We start from the raw sequence: 15,812 nt of genomic DNA on the forward strand, positions 1-15,812 counted from the left end.
ACTGGCCCAGAGTTCCAAGGACCACAACAACGTTCGCACGCGTTGGTGGTTTGTATCTAGCAAACGACTGGATAGTCAGAGCGGGCGCTCGAGATCTCTAAGGGTGAGCTGCGTCCCTCTGGCCCGCGGGCCGAGCGGCTGGAGCCGGGCGGGAGTCCCGGGGGCCTCGGGAGCCGCCAGGCGCGTGCGCGCGCGCGCGTCCCCGGGCCTGGCCTGCACGGGTGCGCGCCGAGGGGTGGGTCGCGCCGCGCCGCCCTGCGGGCCTGGCGCGCGGTCCGAGCCACTCAGCGCGCCCGGCAGCCGACACCCGGGGGCCCTGCGAGTAATACCCCGCGCCCGCCCGCCGGAGCTGGGACTCGCACGCCCGCACTCGGGAACGGAGGCGCCCGGTCCGCCCTGACCAGCCAGGCCACTTGCTCTGCTCCGGCTGCTGCGGCGAGTCTGCCGGGCTCCCGCCGAGGGCCAGCTAGTGTGGGGACGGTGCCGCCGTCACCGAAGTCCCGCGCCAGTGTGCGCCTCCCGGCCCGGCGCCCCTGCGGAGCAGCCGCCACCTTCGTCGCCGCGGGGAATTCTGTGTTGGGGGCCGGCCCGGCAGGTGGGCGACCGCGGCCGGCTAGCTGAGCGGGTGAGTGGGGTCGGGAAGTTGGGGTGCGAGTGTGCACACGCCCCGCGGTAGGAGGCGGGCCCACGCGGGTAGGTTTCCTCTGGCCCTCCTCTTACCCCCGCTGCAAACTTTAACTCAGGACCGGGGAGAAGCTGGATAGGCTGACTTGCTGCTACAGTGTTTACTCTGGCGAAAGCGCCAGTCATTCGGACAGCCACTCCTCCTGGCCGGGTGAGTGACACGGCGGCCCCGGCCTCCAACCCCTAGGCGGACCCTGGGCTCGATCTGCCCCCAATAGCCTTGGTAGCCCGGGGGCTGCGGATGCGCCTGGAGCTCTCCTTAAGCAGCTTCCTAGGCCTAGGACCCGGGGGGGAGTGAGGGGGTGGTGACCGGCCACCCCCTCTTTAATTCGGGCTGAAGACACAAACTTTGTTTTCACTCAGTGTAAGTACCTTCCCAGTGTTTTCAAACTAGACGCGCAGACACGATTCATGGTGGTTTCCTCGGAACATCCCCGGGCGCAGGGCTGGTCTGGCTAGCCCGCAAGTGGGGGACTCCGGAGCGCGCCCAGAGGCCCCGGGGCGTGAGGACAGCTCTGGTCTTCGCCTGGGTTCTGGCCTCAGCCCGGGCACCGCGGCCAGGAAGGCCCTGGAGCGCTGCGCTGTCCGCTGCTCGCGGAGGAGTGACCAGCGGGGGTCCTGCGCTAGGGTGGGCTCCTGGGTTCCAACCCCCTGCCCTTCTTCTCGCTCTGTCCCCAGGGTGCTCCCGCTGGTGGCCCGGCAGAGGGCGCCAGCTCCCGATCGCTGCGCGGGCCGGCGGAGGGGAGGGGACTTGTTCGAGCCTTCAGGTAAGGAGCGTAGTGAATCATCCCGAGGCGGGGGACCCGATCCTCGCTCGGTGAAAGGAGGGAGGGAGTGGCCGTGGCGCTTTTAAGAAGCTTGGGCTGCGGAGCCACTGTCCGTCGAGAAGCGGTGATTCTGCCACCCGGAGGACTGGGGAAGGCTCAGGGAGGTGAGGAAGGTCCCTCCGCGCGGTAGCCCCAGGGCAGGGAACGACAGCCTAGCTTAAGGCCGGCAGACACTAGGACACGCCGCGGCGCGCCCTTCTCGGGGCCAGGGGGTGGGGCCAGTTTTACTGTGACTCTGGGCTGTCCTGCTGGGGGCGGCGACGGGAACCTGGGAACTGGCGGCCGGTTCCCGAGCGGCTGTGATGGGGTGCTCCCGGCGGCCCGCGGGGTCCCGGAGCAGTAACAAAGGCGCGGCGCGGCCACCGCTCCCACCCACTTCCGTCCCCGGCGCGCCCTGGCGTGCGCCGCCCGGAGGTGCTGGCGGGGTCAGGATTTCCCTCTACGGAGTTTCGGGAAGTTAGCACCGCGCCCGTCACGACGGGAGCAGGGGCGGGGTAGGGGGCGACCCGGAGGTGCACGCGTGTGTTCAGAACTGCGACACAGCCTGTTTCCTCTCCCCACTGCACGAGCGAGTAGCGAGAGCTGCTGCGGCTCCCGCCCCCCCTCCTCTTGTCCCATGGTCACGCCTCCGCTGGACCTGCGCGGGTTTGAAGTCCCCGCGCGCCGCGCGCGGGGCCAGCCCGCCAGTCCATGCCCCTCCCTGCAGATTGGGGTTGGGTGCGGGCTCCCGGAAGAGAGTGGTTTAGGCCCCCGGGGACCGCGGGCCGCCGCCCGCACCCTGAGTGGAGCTCCAGAAGGCGGTTAATTGCATTACTGTGAGTTAGCGGCCGGGAGGCTCCAGTCCAGGCCTCAATCTGGGTCAGGTGCGGGGTTAAGCGCTTCTGGCGAAGGCATTACGGCCCTGGTGAAAGCTGACAGTTTATTGCACTAGGAAATTCCTCGTGCAACATGGGAGAAGACGGCAGGGCAAATGAAGAGAGCTCCTTTCCCGGAGGTTGTGGGAACTTCTGCAAACCGAGCATGTGCACAAGTACTGTCACCAAAAGGGCCTGGGCAGCATCTCCACCACGCCCCCGAAATTCGGGGCGCTGGACAGAAATTCGGGGCGCTGGAGGAGGTGCTGCTGAAGAGAAGCCCAGAGCACTCTGGTCTGCTCGGAGGTGAAACCCTATCGTCCAGTAATCAATGGATAGAATTCACAGGCTTTCTTATCTTATCTGCCTCCAACTCCTCCTGTTGTAAGGAAAGGGCAGGAACTGGTTTCTATAAAGTGCCTAACAGATGAGAGAATCTTCACACACACTTTGGAATGATCTTCACCATTCTCCTTTTAAGCCTTACAGCCTCCTCCTCTGAGGCAGTTTTTACTTTACAAATGAAACTGAAGGTTAAAGAGGTTTACAGGACCGAGTCTAGCTTGCTCCAAAGAGCACAGTTTGCACCTCCCGGAGGCCGAGGCCGATACTGAAGAGTTATTGATTGCTGATTTAAAAGTCAGGGTATGTGCTCGAAGCCCAGGTTCAGGTTTGATCGTGTTATGCATTAGAGTTAGATAGACCTTCAGCATAATCCCAGCTTTGTTAGGGCCAGCACCTCAACTAAACCAACTCTTAAAGTTTGAGGTGTATGACCACAGTTTCTTCCAAAGCCCTTAGAATGGTTGGACAACTCCAAGGAGAGTTGGAAATAGGTGTCCTCTGCATTGTATGGTGTCTCACGAGGCAGGTGAGCCTGAGGCCGGTGCTCCCCATGGCATAAATCTGCCTTCCCTGTTTCTGGGAGCTCTAGTTCCTACCCTGTTTAAGAGATGTGACTTCACTGTGCTGGATGTGTGCGTAAAATTAAGTCTGCCTTGGAAATATGGCCGACCTTAATTAATTGCCTAATGAGTTAGAACTCAGATGGCTTTTAGACGTTTAACAACGTGGTTTGATAAGGACATGTTTATGCATCATTGAGTTCAAGTTTGTAATATGGGATGTGGTATTGCCTTGAATGTACTTAAAATGTGTTGCCTTAAGGAACGATGTTTTAAACTCGGAATGACAGTGTGTGACTCAGAACATCCTAGGGCCATGGCAGTTGTGGAGACAGCAAGGCTTGATGATTAAGGGCAGGCATCTAAAGTCACAATGGCAGGCTTCAAATGCCACCTTCACCATTTATAGCTCTGTAATACTGGGCAAGTTGCTCAGCCTCTCTGAACTTCGTTTTCCTCTTCTAAGACGAGGTAATAATAATACCTCTGGTTTGAAGGTATGAGGGTTTGGGTTGATAATCCATATACAGTACTCAGCACAGAGTCCAGCACATGGTAGCGGCTCAACAAATAGTAAGTAATAAACACAATGTTTAAGAACAGAATCTTTCTTTCTTCCCTTGTCTCCTCCAAAGAGGTAAAATAGTTATTTGCCTTGAACTTGCTATTCTTCTTAGTTAATACTGTAGGTCAGCGCAGTTAGTGATTCCTCTTTTGGAATCAGCAGCTGGGGGCGGGGTTGGTAGTGATGGAAAATTTTGTCTAGTTGCCCAAGGAATTTACAAGGGGCTCCGGAACTATAGAGCTTTCTTCCTAATTTTACCGCTATATAATTTTGTGGTCAGCCCTCTAGCCATTTATCTTTCCTTTAAATTTGAAGCCGGTATCCTAATGGCCAGGATGACAGGACTTAAGGAAAAAAACCAAACTCAAAACCAAACACACTGGAGCAAGGGAAGCAAGTATTCTCTTTGCTCATCCACTAGCCATTTATACCACTTAAAAAAGATCTGCTTCTGTGAAACTTGTGCTGGTCCAGTCTTGGCAAGAGGGAACATTTCCTTGGAAAATAGAGTATTTTTCTGGAGTCTGTTTTAGAGGTGAGCCACCAGATTGGTAGAGAAGGGAGAAGAGTTTGAGATAACTTTTCAAACATACTTGCTCAAATAATGGCAAATGAGGCATGATCTGAAAATGGCCAAACTAACTTGGAAACTGACACAAAAAGGTAAGGAAGGCCATGCTCAGTCGTGGGTATAACTATTTACTATGTTAACCTCCCCCCCCCCCAACTCTTAACTCAGCAGATACAAGTGGACACATAGTTTTTTATGTCAAGCTTTTTTTTGAAAGACCTCTTTACCTTTGCTCTTTCATGGTCGTTGATTTTGCTTGTGCATGTATTTTATAAACAATCAATCATGGACAAAAGCACCAGAAACCTTATAGTGTCATCAAACACCACCTTCCTGTGAAAGTTGTTGCCAAGAAGTGCATAGGTCTGGGGTACAGGGGGAGTTTGCCATTTAGAGCATTCGAGAGGCTTTACGTTGGGGTTTGAAGCGCAGCTTTCTCCCACACTGGAAAACGGGCTGCCTGCGTAACCAAGAGACAGCATGCAAAGGGTTAGAAGCAAGATTTCTGCTTTGTGCATCTTACTCCATTTGTAGCCACTTGTTGTGGTCCCGACTGCAAAGAAAGACGCAGCTGTAGGGCATGCGCCAGACCTGCCCTGGGCTGTCGCTTCCATTGTACGGAAGATGAACAGGCAGCGTGTTATTTTGGATCACATAGCAGCTTGCTCAAAACGTCTTGCATTCCCCAGCTGTTTCACAACTTCTACGCATATGGGGGAGAACTTACCAGCTGCTGGGGCAACTGTACTTACATTTGCTGCTTTTGTGCAGTAACCAAGGAAGGTAAAAATCCAGACGTCTTTGTTAAGCTGTAGCCATTGTCAATAGTCTTATTTGTTTCTGTTAGGTCAATGTTATTCTAGATACAGCCTTTCAGGGGAGAAGGTTTAAAAGGAAATGTCAGAATTAACATTTTTTTTTCCTGAATACATATTTTTTTCCAGGGATAACCAGCCTGCGTAGTTTTTTTTTCATACTTAAAACCACACTTCCTTTGTATTTCATGGACTGACAAAGGAATGGATCTGATACCAAATTGTTTTGTTTTTTAAATTGACATCTGAATCAGGCTTTAATTATATGCGTTTTTCTTTTGCATGAAATACATAAAAAAGAGAAGGTGTATTCAGACAGTGCTTTTTTTGTTTTCAGAAGACTAGGTTATTTTGCATATGCTAGAGCTGGAGGGTGCTGCTTTGTCCACATCCCTCATCCATGAGAAAACCTGAGTTTCTGAGAAGTTGTTACTTATTCAAGATGATTTGGCTCTTTGGTTTAATTCAGCAAATCTTGTGTTGCTTGTTTACAATGTGGCAGGCCTAGAGAACTTCTGAGAGGAATACGGACTTGAGCCCAGCCCGGGGTGCATTCACAGGTCAGAAACAACAGGTGGAAACCCACGCTGGAGTGGAGGCAGCATCATTTTGGGAAAGTACCTTTTTGGGCACCGTTTTGTATAATCACATCGGTGTTATACTCCTGGCAGGTCAAAGCCAGAGTAGCAAGTTGACCATCTAAAATCAAGAAGGAGAGTCTGTGTGCAGGAAGATGGACTCGGCATTCTCTGGTTGCTGCATTTGGAGTATGTGTACTAAAGAGAGAAGGGTCTGTGGAGAGAGCCTTGCTGTCCCCTGACTCCTGCTCACTGCTCAGAAGCCTTCTGCCCTCCTAATCACTGTGTGTGGAAGTGAATAAATGCTCTGTAGGAGCAGCAGCATAAATCACAGCCCTTTATTAGGATCAGGCAGCTGCAATCCCTTTGTTCTATAAAAAGGTTATAAAATAAACCATAATCACTTGGACATGTATAAAACCCAGACTGAAGCTCATCTAACTCTTAGGGGCTCTTGCACTGGAAACTGCTGCTGCTTCAGATCCCCGAGCAACTGATAGTTGCTGAGAGAGACCCATGGTTCTAAGCCCTTAATCCCCCTTGTGCTCCGTTTACACGGCCACGTATCTTTTACTTGGTCCCTTTTCACAGCAGTATTCCATTTGTGCAATGTTTCTGCTTTTAGTTGGCATTACTGCCATTTGCATTTGTGAGTTTCAAGAGCTTTGTTTGGTTCTCAGGGCTGATGGCTACCTTTGTATAGCAGAGGAGGAAACTGAGGCTCAGCCACCGAGGGCCTTCGCTGGGGTGGTATTAGGACGAAAATCTCCTGACTCACATCTCCTGCTCTCACTGGGCGAGTCTTGGGAGGACCAACTTGTACCAAGCTAGAGGTTGACTCGCCCCCTTCCTGAGGCTTCACTGTGCGTGTCCCCACTACCATGGTCCTCGCTAGGGTATTCACTGGAGTCTTTCCCTGGGATTACTTTCTCCCTCATTACATTTTGTTGCACGTTGTAATTGTTCTTAATCATATGGTGTGTTTAAGTCTTGGCTCTGAAGTGCAATTGTGAGCTTTCTAACACGTGCATTCCTTTTTCCTGTTACTCTTACACACACACCCACATGCATGTGCATACCTATACACACTCACATATACACCCATGGAGGCACAGCATGGCTATTGGACCCATTACCCTTCTTCAACCAGCCCAGTGCCTTTCAGAAGATGACTTCATGTTTGCTGTGCCCAGATGTTTACTCCTGTTCGATGGGGTCCAGTGCTACACCATACCTGCTGGCTGTCAGATACAGATGCATGCTCAAAGTTAACCTGTCTGTTCTTTCCCACAAGTGGACTGTTGGAAAATGAGCCCCTTGGGAATGGTGGCCATGCTGTCCCTTCAGCACTGGGCTCCTTGTAGAAACAGCAACTCTTTCCTAGTAGGAAGAAGAAGGTGATGAGCTTTGGAGGGCTTCTTTGCTCAGAAACTTCTCTAGTTTTTCTTGTGCAGCCATAAGCCTGCTCCCCATGCACATCTCAACAGCTGAGCCCCCAAACTTTGGCAGCTTTCTCCTCCTTCTCAGACCCTTTGTTTTCTCTTTGACACACTGCCCCTCCTGTTCCTGCCCTGGGGCTGCTGCCCAGCCGCCTCCTGGCAGTCCTTGGTTTCAAGTGTCTCAGGGACACTTCGCCTTGGATGCCCTTATCTCCATCTGTCATTGGTGTTTAATTGCTTCCCCCCACCATCCAGCCTGCTCCTTGACACGGGGGGGGGGGAGGCTATCCTTTCTGAGGACTTCTGTCAGCGTTTCCTCCGGCTGATCAGGCTGCCCCATTTTGGATTTCCCTGGGGTTCTAGGACGCATCTTTGTCTCTCTCGGCTGCCCTGCTCTTTCTTTCTTCCCCCTGCTTTTTGGTTTACCCTCTCAACTTTTTATTTAGATAGAATTGATGTACAACATTGCCTTAGTTTCAGGTATATGACGTGATGACTCAGTATTTGTATAACTGCATGATGACCACAGCGAGTCTAGTTAATATCTACCACCGCACATAGTTACTGAATTTTTTAATTAAGTTTTTAAATGTTTTATTATTTTTTTATGTTTTTTATTTATTTTTGAGAGCCAGTGCAAGCAGGGGAGGGTCAGAGAGAGAGGGAGTTACAGAATCTGAAGCAGGCTCCAGGCTCTGAGCTAGCTGTTAGCACAGGGCCTGATGCCGGGCTCGAACCCACGAACCTGAGATCATGGCGTGAGCCAAAGCTGGATGCTTAACTGACTGAGCCACCCAGGCGCCCCAAATGTTTTATTATTTTTGAGAGCGAGAGCATGAGTTGGGGAGAGATGGGCGGGGAGTGGAGGGGGCACAGAGGATCCAAAGCAGGCTCTGCGCTTTGAGAGCAGAGAGCCTGATGTGGGGCTCAAACTGATGAACTGCAAGATTATGACCTGAGCGTAAGTCAGATGCTCAACCAACTGAGCCACCCAGGCGCCCCCAGAATTTTTGTTTACTTATGATGAGAACTTTCAGGATTTACTGTCTAAGCAACTTTCCTCCCCTTTTTCAACAGTGCTTCCTGAGAAGTATATTCCTTCTTGTTTGTTCCTCTCGGTTTGCAGCCTCTTCCTTATGTCTCTGGCGTGAGCCAGTCCTGCTTGGCTGTCACCTGGATCAGGTAGAATAATTGCATTAAATATACTTTTATCACAGCCTTTCCTTAGAGGCAACTTTGCCTTTAAAAGAATGGTTCTTTGGAATTGAAACTTGGAAACACCAGTTTTGAAACTGGTCAGGTCAGGGCATTTCAAAGGCCGGAACTTTGGGGAAAACAGCTTGAAATTTATTTTGGCTTTTCTTTCCCATGGCAGGACCTTGAAAGTAACTGAAACATGGGCTTGTTTTTGGATAACCTTTCCCTTGCAGATGGAAATTGTTCATACACAGAGCATAATCAATGTTTGTTGTTTTTTTTTCCCCAAGTTACCTTTCTGGAAGATCTTGGAAGGTATTTTGTGCCGTGTGGCCAGCGTGGCTTGTGTGTAAGTCATGGGCGTATCAAGACCATGCTGGACCTTTTATTTTAGAGATTCATCCGGGGTATTTCCCAGCAGTGACTCTATGTCCATAAAAATATACTAGAGAGTAAGTCTGAGGAGATCCTTGATTTAGGAATCTAGTTTTCTCCCTAAAGCTATGAGCAAGGAGGGGCGTCCTCAGACGGAAGAGGGAGCAGGTTGGCTGTTGGGAAGCAGTGGGAAAGGATGTTCTCACCCTTACCTTGAGCCAGAGCGGCGGCAGGGATAACCTGGGGGTGTTTGGCACCAGTGGGCTGGCTTCTGCTTGGCAGTGCCGGCCATGCGCTCTGGAGTTCTCCCACCCGGTACTTGCCCACTGCAGGGAAATTGCTGTTTCTCTGAATGCGTGTGTGTGTGTGTGTGTGTGTGTGTGTGTGTGTGTGTGTGTGTGAGAGAGAGAGTGTTATGACTTAATTTTCATTTCTTCTTGCTCTCCTTTTTAAAAATTCTGGAAACAGTGAAAGGTTGCTTACCTGTGCCAAAATGGAGTTTTGTTCTAGAACTTCCCGATTAAAAAGGAGCACCGATTCCTTGCCCCAGTAGATATGGGAGTCTGTTTAAAGCCCCGGGTGAGGAGCTTGTGTTACTACAGGCTGTAACTCACCCAGACCGAGGGATCTTGGTCTCGGCAACCTTGTGTGGTTGGTGTTGAGGCAGACTCCCGGTGTGGTCAGCAGGTTCAGTTAACCTGGACCAGTTAGCCATCGAGGACAACACCGGGACAAAGGTGTTTAAAACTGGAATCCCATGGAAATTAACAATGACAGTAACCTAACAATCTGTCCATGCATTCACTTGTTTGTTCAGCAAACATTGGTTAACCTCATAGTGGTGTGTGCACACACACACACATATATGTGCATGTGTACATGCTCAGTATCGAGAATATAGAGTGAATCCTGCCCTCACAGGGCTTACAATCTGGGGATGCATTTGTAAGCACAAAAGCACAGGGAAACGTCATAGGCGTTGCGATGGGCACACAGTCTAGGTGTAAGGGACACCCAGAAGACGCAGTGGCGAAGCTACTGCTGCTGATAGAGGGGTCTTGGACTGGATCCACCGCATGCCGGGCCCTGCACCGAGGGCTTGACCTGCTGTACCTCTCTTCATCAGCACAGTCTGATAAGTGGAAGCCCTAGGGGTTAAGTCCCTCAAAGGGCTTAAGACAGCAAGTAGCCTGTAAGTAGTAGCATCTGGGTTTGAACTCAGATCCAAAGTCGTAAGCCTTATGCAATAGATGAGAGAACATATCAATATCTTCCCAGGTTTATGTTTTTCCCCTCTCTGTCCATCTTCATCACTTTTTGTAATGAAGGGAGAAGGAAGTCTAGAGAGCCATTTTGTAAAAGAATGTGCAGTGGAGGTCTAGACTTCCCGCTAGCATACAAAGGATAACACTATGGGGATCCAGTTGAGAGTTACTCTGAGTCCGTAATTATGCAGTCGCTCAGAGTATCCTTTTTATATTCAGTGTTTTGCCAACTGTATTTCTAAAGAGGCTTTCTTTTCCCTTTGCCAAGCTTTGCAGAAACTGGCTGCCAGGCTTACTGTCACCCAGGAGGGACTGTACCCCACAGCTCTCCACCGCTTCTTGGTGCCGGGCGTCATAGCCCACAGCCTCTGCTTTCTGCCTTACTGTTTTCAGCTGTGTTTGGGTGAGGGAAGTGGTTCCGTTTCAGGCTTGGTGAAGCAAAGAGTACCTTCCTCACGACAAAGCAGAAACATACCAGTACATGCCTCACAGGCTCTCCGAAGTCTTGTCTACAAGTCAGCATGGTGTAGGCTACCTGGCTCTTATCTCCCCTTTTCTGCCTTTTAAGGATGACAAGTCTGTGTTTCTGATAATGCCTCGTTGTGATTGTGAGAATACTGGTTGGGCAGGTGGAGGGAACCTACTGCTCTTGAAAGAAAGGAGAAGCTCAAAAGGGAAGTTGGATCCTGCCTTCTTCTAGAGAGAGTCTGTGAGGACAATGGGCGGTCTTCTTTAGAGTGAATCACTTTGGGGCTCAAGAAGAAATTTTGACAGGCACAATCTGCTATAGGGCTATGTCTATATGTCCTGTTTCAGATAGAGCTCTTAGTGCAAGTGGAAAGACAGAACTCTGAACCGTGTGCCAGAATGAGGAAATTCTGTGCTTGAATATTTGGGAATAAACATGCTTTTTTTTTTTTAAAGACTGCAATTAAAAAAATTTTTTTTAATGTTTTATTTATTTTTGATACAGAGAAAGACAGAGCATGAGAGGGGGAGGGACAGAGAGAGAGACACACACACACACAGAATCGGAAGCAGGCTCCAGGCTCTGAGATCTCAGCCAGGGCCTGACGTGGGGCTTGAACCCACGAATGTGAGATCATGACCTGAGCTGAAGTCAGAGGTTTAACTGACCGAGCCACCCAGGTGCCCCTAAAAGACTGCAATTTTTTAGTCTACTACATTTCAAAAGCTCTAGGAATAAGGCAAAGAACCCATATCCCTAGAAAAATTGATAGACCGTGAGCTCAAGTTTAGAGACAATTTAACTTCAAGCAATGTTAGACTATTTCTTCCTACACATGAATTTGGTATAAGACTTTTAAATTCTGACCCCGGAATTATCCAATTATCTGTTGAAAAAACAATCATCATCATATACTTCCGACATTGGGTTTCCAGGGGAAAAAAATATCATATGCTTGACAAGAAAATTATATGGTAGAAACATGTTTTGGTTGATTATTTATGTAAACCCAACATGTGTGTGTGTGTGTGTGTGTGTGTGTGTGTGTGTGTGTTTAAAAACACAAACGTCCTCATCACTTTTTTAAAATAATAGAAGCTTTCATCGTGTGGCAGTTTTTGCTCTACTTGGTTCTCACAGTGTTGGAAGGAAACATAAATTGGTTAGAGCAAGCAGTGAAAGCACTTTATTCTTCTTTTCTCCTTGAACAAATTAGTTCCATCTCTAGTGTCTAGGCTTCTTAAAAAACCAAAAACAACAAAACAACCAAAAAAATTACCTTCAAGGAAACTGCAAATTAATCGTGGAAAGCCCCTTTCATTCTGAGCACAGATCCTGTTCTAGGTTCAAATAGTTGCCTAGTATCTCATTGTGGAACTACTGAAATTTATAAGCCCACTCCCGTACGGCAGGCTCCATGACCATGGTCCCAAACACACATGTTATTCTCCATCATGTCCCATTTCAGCTAGGAGTTGGCTTTCAAAAGTTAAGTGCTATTTTTACGTAATCATCACCCACTTCTTTTTCTCCTCCCAAGTTTTTTTTTCCTCTTTGGTTGCCAAATTCACATAGATTGCTGATGGTTACCTAAGAGTGGCTTTTCTGATTCATCTTGTATTTTCCAATTAGTTTATCAATTCTTGGGGCTGTGGGGGAGAGTTATTGAGCTGTGGGAGAGCTGTGTCCATTGTATTTGGGCCTTATCCTCACCAAGTATAGTAAACTCGAGGATGCCTGCCTGCAGATTTAATGTCTTTTAGTTTCCATGTGGATAGGAAAGTGGAGACAGTTTAAAAGATTGCATAGTATGACAGAGTTTTTCCCTCTCAAGGTGTTTTTTTCTAGGATTATTATTCCCTGAAGTCTCATTCACAGTCAGGTAGGACATACAGCTCTTGCTAAGTAAGAGTAAAGTCTTCTTAACAGTGAATACTGGAAGTTTCAGTGAAAGTACTATGAAAATGACTGATTGTGAATAATCATCATTTATTTTATTTTATTTAAAAATTTTTTCAAACATTTGTTTATTATTGAGAGACAGAGAGAGACAGAGCAGAAGCAGGGGAGGGGCAGAAAGAGAGGGAGACACAGAATCTGAAGCAGGCTCCAGGCTCTGAGCTGTCAGCAAAGAGCCTGACATGGGCTCGAACTCACAAACTGCAAGATCATGACCTGAGCCGAAGTCGGATGCTTAACCAACTGAGCCACCAAGGAGCCCTGTGAATAACGGTCATTTAAATATAAGAGATGCGTATTCAAGTCTATGAATATTTCTGAGCACTATTATGAGCAGGACACTGTGCTAGGCCCTGTCACATGACCCATGTTGTAATCACAACCAGCATGTGAAGTAGGTAGTGTTACTTGCATTTTATAGATGAGCAGTTTTGAGGCCCATGCAGGTATAATGACTAGGCGAAATCATGTATCCAGTGGGTGACTGGATTGAGATTTAAATATGGAGCTCCCAACTCTAAGGTCACATTTACTCTCCATTGCATGGAGCTAACAAATATATGGTAGTTAAATCGCAGTAAAGGGCACCCATACAACTGGGGATTCCAGAGGTGTAAACTTGACGCTAACATAGTAAAAATTTAAGAATAAAACTATCAAATTAGGACTGGAGTTTTTAGTGCCCTTAGTCTATGTTGGGTTTGGACTGCTTTTTGGTAAAGATACTGAATGGTCCAGTGTTGTGTCCAACTCATTGTGAAAACACTGCTTGCTGTTGTTTTTAATGTGTGCATCTTCCAAAGGCCACAGCCACACTTTGTTTCTGTCTAGCTCTATTGAATATAATGTTGCCACTCTTTTCTTAACTTTCTAGTAAGGTTTTTTCAGGGAGAGTTTGGGCCAGTATTAAGCCAGTAGCTTAACAGTTTCACCTGTTTAACAGTTTCACCCCCTCCAATTACCTCTTAATTTTCTATACTGATAGGAGGAATCATGACCATGATCATTGGAAATAATACTTTGTGCTAATGTATGCTTTATGATTTCACACACATCTCCTTTTAATTCTTGCACTCTGTAGGATGAACAGAGCTTGCTTCTTATCTTTCTTTCATCGATGACAAAATAAAGGCTCACAAAGAAATCTGTTCTATTCAAGATGATAAAGGAAGCAGATAACAGGGCCTGGCCTAGAAACCAGGTCTTCTGACTCTTATCCCTGTTTTTATCACTCTTGATTTCAGTCAATAACACGTGATAGAGTTTTCTCATGGTATTGAAAAAGAAATTAAATGTGTCATCATTATTTCTGATGTATTTGTCACAATTTGAGACTTTGTTATAAAGGTGTCCAACTCAACCTTTCTTTGTTAATCCTTTATGAGATGTAAGACAACAGCTGTTGGGAGAAGGGAAATCATCACTGTAAATAAAGTAACTCTTCACAAAGGTTAGAAGTAAAAGTATTGGCTTGTTGAGAGGTGTCTCAGAATTTTCAGTGATCACAATAGAGATGCTGGCATACTTTGCTGTTGAGTATCTTCACCTTCCCTATCTTTACTTGATTATTCAAGCAGATGTGCTGGAAAGCCCAGCTCCTGCCAGGAGTGTTCATACCGAAGGTCAGCATGGTAGAGAAGGCAGGAAGGGCACGTGTCATTGAGTGTGTGTTCTGTGTTAGGCTATGTGCTAAGTAAGCCTCGTCTACACAATACCTCACAGCTCTTAGTGTAATCCTGTAGATGAGTACTTTAAATATCCAGGAGTTTATTTATTTTTTTTTACTATCTTTTTTTTTCCATAATATTTTATTGTCAAATTGTTTTCCATACAACACCCAGTGCTCTTCCCCTTCAGTACCCTCCACCATCACTACCACCTCTTTTCTCCCCTCCCCCTTCCCCTTCAACCCTCAGTTCATTCTCAGCATTCAATAGTCTCTCAAGTTTTGCATCCCCCTCTCTCCCCAACTCTCTCTCCCTCCTCCACTCCCCCTGGTTCTCCATTAGGTCTCTCTTGTTTTCCTGCTGGACCTATGAGTGCAAACATATGGTTTCTGTCCTTCTCTGCCTGGCTTACTTCACTCAGCATGACACCCTCAAGGTCGATCCACTTTCCTACAAAGGGCCATATGTCATTCCCTCTCATTGCCATGTAGTACTCCATTGTAAATATATACCACATCTTCTTGATCCATTCGTCAGGTGATGGACATTTAGGCTCCTTCCATGTCAAGGAGTTTAAATCTAAGTGGAGGCGCTGATGTAATTTCTAGGTCTATACAACGAAAAATTTCAGTCTTTCAACTCTACCATCTCTAAATTCTATGGTTTATTTTTCAAGATTAGCTTTCCTGGAAATGCCTTCTCTAACTCCTGCTTAGCCTACAAGTCAGACAAAAGAGCACTGGCTACAATGGTACCAGTAGGAAGCCAAAAGAAAAACTTACCAGAAGTTGACTTGAACGTGGACTGTCTACCCATTAAGAGTAGTATAGAACAGTGCTTCTCAGGCTTTAGTGTGCATTCCAATCACTGGGGATCTTGTTCACATTTTTTATGGATTAACTGATTTTTCTGTCTACTTCTCCTAGTAAATATCAACAGACCAATGTTGGAATATATGATTCTTCTTATGAATTTGTCTTTCTCCTTGCTTCATGTATTTGGAAGCATAGCTGTTAAGGTATATAGGTGGTTAAGATGTTTAAGATTGTTATATCTTCTTGATGAACTGGTCACTTTATCATTATGAAATGACCTTTTTTTAATAACAGGTGATAATCTTTGCTCTAAAATCTCCCATCTGGTATTAATATAGCCACTTCAGTGTTCTTTAGATGGATGTAATCATTGTGTGTCATTTTCTATCCTTTTACTTTTAACCTGTTTGTCTTTTTATTTTACTTCTTGTAGGTGGTATGTAATTGACTCTTACTTTTATGTTTCCAGTATGACAATATCTGTTTTCTATTTGTCTCATCCTTTATCCTCTTTGCCTGTTTTATGCCTTCTTTTGGATTATTTGAGTATTTTTTATGATTCCATTTCCTCTTCTTGGGTGAGTTACTAGCTGTATCTCTGTTTAGTTATTGTAATGGTTGCTTTTGGGTTTATAGTCTACATCTTTTACTTACCACAGACTACCCTTAAGTGATGTTAAACTCCTTCACATATAAGAACTTAACAATAGTATACTTCTATCTTGGCCTCATATTACTGTTGCCATGTATTTTACTTCTACATATTATTATTAACTACACAAACTTATTATTTTTGTTTTAGAAGTCACTTCTGTCTGAAAAATATT

At 47.1% G+C, this 15,812-nt stretch overlaps 1 long non-coding RNA gene across 3 annotated transcripts in view; it reads left to right on the forward strand.

The window, feature by feature from the left end:
- Positions 1-721: 721 nt before the first annotated feature.
- The window catches only part of LOC115305647, a 99,530-nt gene continuing 84,439 nt past the window's right edge, over positions 722-15,812 (forward strand). For all 3 annotated transcript variants that reach the window (XR_003914912.1, XR_003914913.1, XR_003914911.1), the window contains exons 1-2: positions 722-835; positions 1,363-1,451. This is a non-coding gene — a long non-coding RNA (uncharacterized LOC115305647). The remainder of the gene's footprint in view (positions 836-1,362; positions 1,452-15,812) is intronic.

This window comes from Suricata suricatta, chromosome 10, assembly GCF_006229205.1.
Source record: "Suricata suricatta isolate VVHF042 chromosome 10, meerkat_22Aug2017_6uvM2_HiC, whole genome shotgun sequence".
Taxonomy (NCBI): domain Eukaryota; kingdom Metazoa; phylum Chordata; class Mammalia; order Carnivora; family Herpestidae; genus Suricata; species Suricata suricatta.